Source organism: Phalacrocorax aristotelis, chromosome 1 (genome assembly GCF_949628215.1).
Source record: "Phalacrocorax aristotelis chromosome 1, bGulAri2.1, whole genome shotgun sequence".
Taxonomy (NCBI): Eukaryota; Metazoa; Chordata; class Aves; order Suliformes; family Phalacrocoracidae; genus Phalacrocorax; species Phalacrocorax aristotelis.
Genome location: NC_134276.1, coordinates 83,061,106 through 83,068,716, shown reverse-complemented (window position 1 = coordinate 83,068,716; position 7,611 = coordinate 83,061,106). Strand labels below are relative to the sequence as shown.

At 40.9% G+C, this 7,611-nt stretch overlaps 1 long non-coding RNA gene across 1 annotated transcript; it reads left to right on the top strand.

Annotated features, from left to right (window-relative positions):
• The first annotated feature begins 385 nt into the window (after positions 1–385).
• On the top strand, positions 386–6,531 carry LOC142052118 (uncharacterized). The gene is made up of 3 exons (XR_012658721.1): positions 386–1,482; positions 1,964–2,050; positions 5,406–6,531. It is a non-coding gene; the product is annotated as an uncharacterized LOC142052118 (long non-coding RNA).
• The last annotated feature ends 1,080 nt before the right edge of the window (positions 6,532–7,611 follow it).

Here is a 7,611-nt window from a genome sequence, read left to right as displayed (position 1 = left end):
GACAGAACTTTCAATATAACAAACTATCACCATGCCATGCAGTTTTATCAGTGTGTGTGTGTGTTCATGTGCATATATATGTGTGGTTTAGTGCTAAACAAAATGAAGTACCATTTGTCTTTTCTCATGGATGCCACTCTTTGCCTGATCCCCCTTCTTCTCCAAGCCTTCTCACACATTTCTAACTGTCCCATTTTCTTTTTCTCTGCATACCTGCCAGATTCTTCCTCTGCCCACAGAAAAATTTCTGGCATGTCTGTCACTCTGTTTATATAGTTGCCAGTACAACTGTTCTCACTTGCTTCTTACTACTTTCTAACAATAATACCAGACTGGATTTGAGAGTACAATGATGCTTAAAAATAGCAACAAACTTCAAAATACCAAGGTACGAAGTACCAAACAAAACCTCTTTCATTTCTTTCCTTTTCTAAGCAAAAAGTATTGCTTCTCTTCATTTTCTCTGCCTGCATGACCCCTTCAGAACTGCAGCAGCCAGCAGCGCTCTGCTGCATTCGTTGCACATTCATTTGCCACCTCTGCATGACCTTGTCACACTGAGCTTTAAGTGAGGCTGGCTGAGCTGCCATTTACAGCTCCCCTCTATCCATTTTGGGAAAGAAAGTGACAGGGGAATACAGAGTGCAGAAGAGCTTTTTTAATTTTTATTTTTTCATTTTTTTCCCATTTAGGAAAATCACGCATACTAAGCCAAATAGTTCCTGAAATAAAAGCTTAAAGATAAGATTGGGATTTATTTTCTTCAAGCCAGTTGTTTAAATAGTCATGTAAAGTTAGTCACTCTAGGCTTCCTCTATGCAGCCATAAAGGGAAATATGTACCTCCAAAGGCCAAAGCCTGTAAGACTATGGTAAATGTCTACAGGTGGTCAGATAAATCCTCTATGGAAGTACCTGTTTCTTACTGTTGACTATAACTGGAGCCCAATTTACTCATTAAAATTAAGGGAGGTACATCCCCCACTTAATACACCAGGGAGAAATGTAGTCCCACTCTGATGTGGATGAAGGGGTACCGGAAACAAAATGGCTGATCTTTTGGTGAGTGTGGCCGATATTCTTTGTGTCTTAATTTCTAAAGCAGCATGGTCATATGCACATTTGCAAGGTGCAAAAGTACAGATCTGGTCCAAGCAGAGTTCTTACTAAATTACATCATGACAGGTAAAGTGGATGTGGAATTCATTGCCGTAGTGGATGCCAGTTATGTTTTTCTTCCATTTGCTTGACTGTATTTACTCATTCCATTTGCCTGAAGGATTGCTCCCAAGGATTTTAGGCTGCATATTTGAACTATATACTATGTTTGTTGAACAGATGCCATAATCTGTGGGTAATATTTCTTTTCAAAATAAAATTTTTAGTGTTTTTCCTCCCCTCCAACTGAAAAAAAAAAAGAAAAGGAATAATCTCAACATAACACTTCTGAGAAACCTACAGCGGCAATCTGCTGGTGCTCCAGGTAAACCAGTGAAAAGAAACTCTTCCGCGGAAGTAGATATGTGTTTCAAAATTGTTAGAATTTTTTTTTAAACAAAGAATAGTTATTTGGGTTTTTGTTTTCTTAAAAAGGAAATAATCCTGGCAGTAATTTGGACATTAAGTATGATGGTGACCTACAAAGGAACTTAAAAATTTTGCTTGACTTCAAACACAGGGTTAGTCTCACTGTCTATTCACATGCTAAATGAAATACTTACTCATTCATTAAATATAGATATGCTGCCAGAAAGTGTCACTGTAATTAGGTTCTTACAATAATGCATATATGAACCTTACATCATAATTTCCTTTATTAACATGATCATGAACATGATTAAGGGCACCTTCTTTCAGAGAATTGTTTTTTACAGGTTATCTTTAGTAAAAAACAGGTTTTGCGCAGAATAGGAGAGTGCCTTTTACGATGTTGATGATGATGATTTCCGCTACTATATTTTTAGAGAAACACTGCACTCTGCAGGTGAAAATGGTTCCCCATCTTGTAACAAGCTGGAGACGTCTTGGGAAAGAAACACAGATTCTCAATGGTGAGCAGTTAATACTTTTTAACCAAGGAAGGGCGTTTTCTGCGGCATCCTTATAAATGGGAACAAGTCATCCTTCTTTCCTTCTCCACTTCTTACTTTCTAAAGACAAGCCAAAAGCATGTAGTTATTCTGCAACAGTTCCTGCAGTAAAGAATATGTAACTACAATAAGCACAGTTTGGCTGTTCACATAATTTGCAGGACTCAATAGAAATTTCCATGTCAAATCTAAAAGCCCTCTGCCATTTCCTGATGCTAATCCCACAAACTGAATTTCCAGTTAGAAATAGGAGCAGTCACTAAGGCTCAGCCCCTAATGTGAGTCCCTTGCCTCTTCACCCTCCCTCATCACTGCCTTGCAGCCGGATCGTCTCTCCCTAGTCTCCATTTTCAGATTTCTGACCATTAGATGGCAATCGTGACCATCATCTGCCTCCCACATTCATGTCCACTCATGGCCAACATGCTTGTGTGCCCACGCTCCTAAGAGAAGCTTTTCTTGTCCCTCTCTGCCTTTCTCATTTATAGCAGCAGTAGTTACGCAGAGACTGGTTGTTAAACCTGGCGGTGGTTAACATGGGAGAGAGGAATTGCTTGTGCTCAGGGGCACAGTGCTGTCCTGGCACAAGAAATGTGCACTCCAGCTGGAAACAGCAGCATTGCATGTTAAAGCTGCCGGGAACTCTCCTCTGCATGTTTTTCTTCCAGTTCCCCAGAATTGCTCCAAGCAGCAGGTCTCTGGCTGGCATTTTCTAGGCATAGAGTAGCTTTGTGCCTGTGAACTTAAAAAGTTTCATGTAAATCTATTAATTCCCAAGAACAGAGTTAAGGCAGATCTCTGATACAAAGTCTTTTAGTTGAGAATCTCTGTCACCACTCTCCCTTTTGGCAGGGATTTGAAGCTTGCCGGATGAATCACCCTGAGGCCTATTGCTGACTTGCCCATATTGTAGCCCCCAAAGAAGTCTACAGTGCCAGTAGAGACTTGTTCATATTTGGCGACAGTGTTTTGTGCACCTTCGCTGGCTGCAGAGCTGCCATGAGGCCACAGAGGCTCCTTCTGCAGAAGGTGCCCACCAGCATCTCCATGTGGAGTGTGCCCATGCACCTGGTCAGCCGTGCAAGCCCATGCTCACATGCATTCTGCTCAGGATCAGTAACTGTGGTGCAAAGCTGCAGGTGCTTGTTGTTACCTGCCTCTGGCCGTGGACAGATTTTCTGTTTGGCTGCAGAGAAGTCACCCTCTGCAGACATCTGAAATGCCTCATGTTGGCAGATCCTCCCTCTCTCCCCTCTCATTGTGGAGAAGCTGGACAGTACTTTGTAAGTCTCCATTCCATGTTTAATCCTCAAATTTCCCTTCAAGTGGGCCCAGACTTCCAGCACATTCTTGTTCTGCCAACTCAGCTCCTGGGCCCCAATGTACTGGTGGCAGTGGGAAGGCAGGATAGCCTCTGTTGCTGGGTAACCGGAGGGGGGATCATGATGGGAATATCCTTCAGCAGAAAGCAAAGCCTCTGCCTTTGAATTCTGGGGCTTTCTCTGTAGATGGCATTTGCCAGTGTTAAAATCTACCAGAGATCAGCTCATAGTCTTTTCACGGAACACGTATCATCATCAGGCAGAGGAGCACACTTGCATCTTTAGGGCATCATCCATGCTCTGGCAGAAACACCACTGGCTTCAGAGGGTTAAATCTGGGTGCACATTCTCCTTAAGGGGTCCCAAAGCAGGCTGGATACCCTGTGCTGACTAGTATAGCTTTTGGTCAGGTATGTGCCTTATGGCAACAAGCTGAAAAGCACTTTTGTAACCCCACCATAAATGTCTATTACCTCTGTTCTCAAGCTTTTTGTTGACACCAACTGCTGCTGGTTAGCTCATGATTTGTAACATATCAAATAGGAAATTTCCAGCTAGCATTAGTAACCCACAGTTACACAGGCAGGAGCTCCATCGTTTTGACATGTTTTGATACTGGGCTGAGACACTTCCACAAACATCATCTTCTTCTGGCAGTTCCGCAGTCCCTGCTAGCCACCCGCTGCCAAAATGTGGGAGCCTGGCAGGCTGGGCCAGTCCTCCTGCTCCGTAGTCCAGGTGTAAACTACATACACAGGAGGGCACCAATTAATTTGTCTTCCCAGTTTGAAACAGCTCTACATAATGCCCTCCAAACCCAAAATTCAGGCACATTTCCCTGAAAATCCTCCCCTTTCTTTCCCCCCACCCCCTGCCCCGAATGACCACCTCATCTTCAACTTTTCTATCGTCCAGAAGAGGTCTTCCAACAGGTGGCCTGGTCATAGTTCCTCCATGGTCTGGAAGGTGCATTCAAAGCTCGTGAGTGTGCTTAGCCAAAAGAGCTGCGTGTGCTACACAGAGCGTCTTACTCTTGTGGCCCCAACACGGCATGACAAACTGTCCATAACGCAGGGTCAGTCATCTCCAAAAAGCATTTTTCTCTGTTATTTTGCCTGAATTGAGAAACACTGATAGCTTTCCACCGCTTCCTAGCTTTGGTACCTGGATTGCAATACTGATGTGGTTCAATATGTGCCTTTTCTCCTTCTCATGAAAGAAGGCCAGAGCGTCACGGTGTGACCTGCCCACCAAAAGAGCGAGATATGCGATTCGGGTGAGGCTGGGGGTGGGAAAGGAACCTCTGCCTGGGAGGTGTGACGTTGTTTGGTGAAATGGAATGGTTGAACCTGGAAGGTGTGGAAGTGAAACGGCAACTTGTGGCTTAGCAGCGATATCGCCTTGTGCAACGAGCAAAGCTGAAACTATAAAGCCACTTCTAATTTTGGCATTTTCAAAACGTTGAAGGCTTAACCTCCACCTTCTAATTTTGTTTCTTTGTAGTATTTCTAGCTGTGTTTTTCTAGGCCCATACTGTGAGGAAATTAATCAGCTTTTATGCCATTTCTAGAGGGCATTTTCCGACTGCCTTTATAATTTGTTCTGATAGGAGTTTGTCACATTAAAACATAAGTAAAAATAATGTTATTTGATCAGTTGCTCGTATATTTGAGGGAAGATATTTTTATAAGGTATTGATGTATTTTACACACTTTTGCTATTGCCACTGAGGACAAATGATTTATGTTAAAATCCAAAAACCTGGCAGTCTATGTTGCTGTAGAGTATTTCTGGTTTTTGATGGTCTTTATTATGACATCCTTTTTATTCTCCTGAGTAGCTGAGGGAGCAACGTGGAGTTCATAAAGCAGATAGATAGTCAAAACAGTCTTTCAAAGAGGGCGAAGCTCTGCTTCTGGGGCAAGAAAAACACAAGGAAAGCAAGTCTGAAGTCGTGATATTTGCTAAATTGGTATTTTACTTTCTTTTCTTAGATGTGAAGATGATTTTTTAAGTTGCTTGGACCAAGAATGATGTCCTTATAAATCTCACTGTCTTTAAAAGCATCATAAGACAGCAAGTACAACATAGTAACAGGACATTTACCTGGCAATGGAAATATATTATCATTATGGACCAGAAATCATGAACACACAGTTTTGTACGTGAGAACTCCTCCCTTCCAACTCAGGACATTCTATGATTCTATGATTTTCCCAAGTTGCTGTTCATAAAAGGCTGCTAAAAGGCAAAACCAGAAGTCTGTTTGGCTTTTTAACAGAAATGTTTATATGAAAACTGCAAGTTACAATACTGTACCAGTAGACAGCACTGAAGAATATGCAGCAGGGTTCTGGTTTTTTAGGGCTAACGTGATGGTACTGGTGTGTCCCAAAAATGTCTTTCTCTGCATACATCTTTCCATTACCTGTTTCATCACCTGGTTGTTATCAGCAATGCTTATAGAAATAGATTTTACACTTTTAGCATCACAGGATGGTATTAAGTAGGATGCATTACTGAACTGCCCTATAACCATAACTAAAAATAAGAAATTAAAAGAATCAATCACAAAAAGAACTTTCTGCCAGTCACAGGAGTGTGGATTTTATGACAGAAGCCTGTGGAAATGTGTTGCTCCAGAAAGTCTCCCAGAGGGCCAACATCTCCACTGAAGAGGGACCAAACTACTTTGAGGTAAACATGTCAGTGATGCATAGGCTACTGTAACTAATGGCATTAGGGAGTAAATCCTGCTCAAGGATCCCCAATCCAATAGTCCATTCTGGCCAACAGTTAAACAAAGATACGCAGTCATGTTAGTTTTAACTCATTGGGACATAAACGTGAGCACTGAAGGAAAATGAAAATGGGATCTCTCTGCAGATTGCAAATGCACAGAAAACTGCTGGGGAGTTTTCTCTTTCTACCAGCTACCAGTACTGACACCTCACAGCAAGCATTAGTAAGAAAGTTTTGGATTTCTCAAGCTTTCATTAAACATCACCAGAATGAAACAAAGAAAGAGTATGTCAATAATGATACTTTGTCTATTTTTACCACCTCTTTAACAGCAAGGAAATGAAAATAAAATATGAAACTGCTTGTGGAAACTCCCTGAATCTGGAAGAGTTAATTTCTTCATTGAAACAGGCTTTTTGTTAAATTTAAATGGATGGTGAAACTAGATAGTGAAAATAGATAGTGAAAATGCTGTAGTTTTGACAAATCCTTTTACTGACACTGTTTAGAAAAAAAAGCCTTGATGTTGTAGATGTGACACATCTGAAATTTTCAAAACTAAATTATTTCACATTCTGGCATCAATTTTGTTGCTAAACGTTTTGTAAAGACTGGATTTAAAATTAAGCAGGTAAATGTTAAATTATTTCATTACAATTGGTAATATCTTTTTTCCAGATTTTTCAGTTTATAAGAAGTGTCAAGATTTGACAGACTTTCCATATTTGGGGGGGAATAATTGCTTAATGTTTCCAGTTTTTTTGCAAGGTAGAAACCTGTTTCTGCACTGCGAAATATCAGGAAAACCACTTTATTAACTCTTTTAACAAATTTTTCAAGTGTTGGACAAATTTAAGTCCCAGTTGCATGGCTTTAATTCCACATAGCTGAGGGAATTATGTATTTAGTGCCTTATTTCATCACTCTTAAATCACTCTTGAAATTATCATTATTCCTTTTCTAATCTTATTTTAATTTTCTCTGTGCAGTCTGGTTCAGATTTTTCCAGGGAGCCTTTGGGAAGTAGGAAACTTTGAAAATCTCTTTCCTTATGAATCATTTGGGAAGGAACCACAGATGATAGAGGTGGAAGGACAACACCTTATATAATGTAAGGATCTGAAGGAGGCAGCAAGGTGGCAGCAGGAAAATTCACACTCACTGTGACTTAAGATCAAGGGTAGCTTGCCAAATTCTCAGGCTCCCCTTATAGTCCATGGAGATGATTGTGCTCCCGAACATTATGGTCTGGCCCTTTTGGAAAAGCTTGTCTGTCTCTGACTGTAGAGGAGCCAACGTAACCAACACAGGCATTTACAGTGCCACATGAGAACATTTTCTGCTGTGAAAAAGAGATTAATGGCCTAATTATTCTAATTAACACAAAACTAAAGGCCCCCTGGAAGTGTAATAGTTTAGCAGCAGTCTATGTTATATGTATTATTTAAATCAAATAGT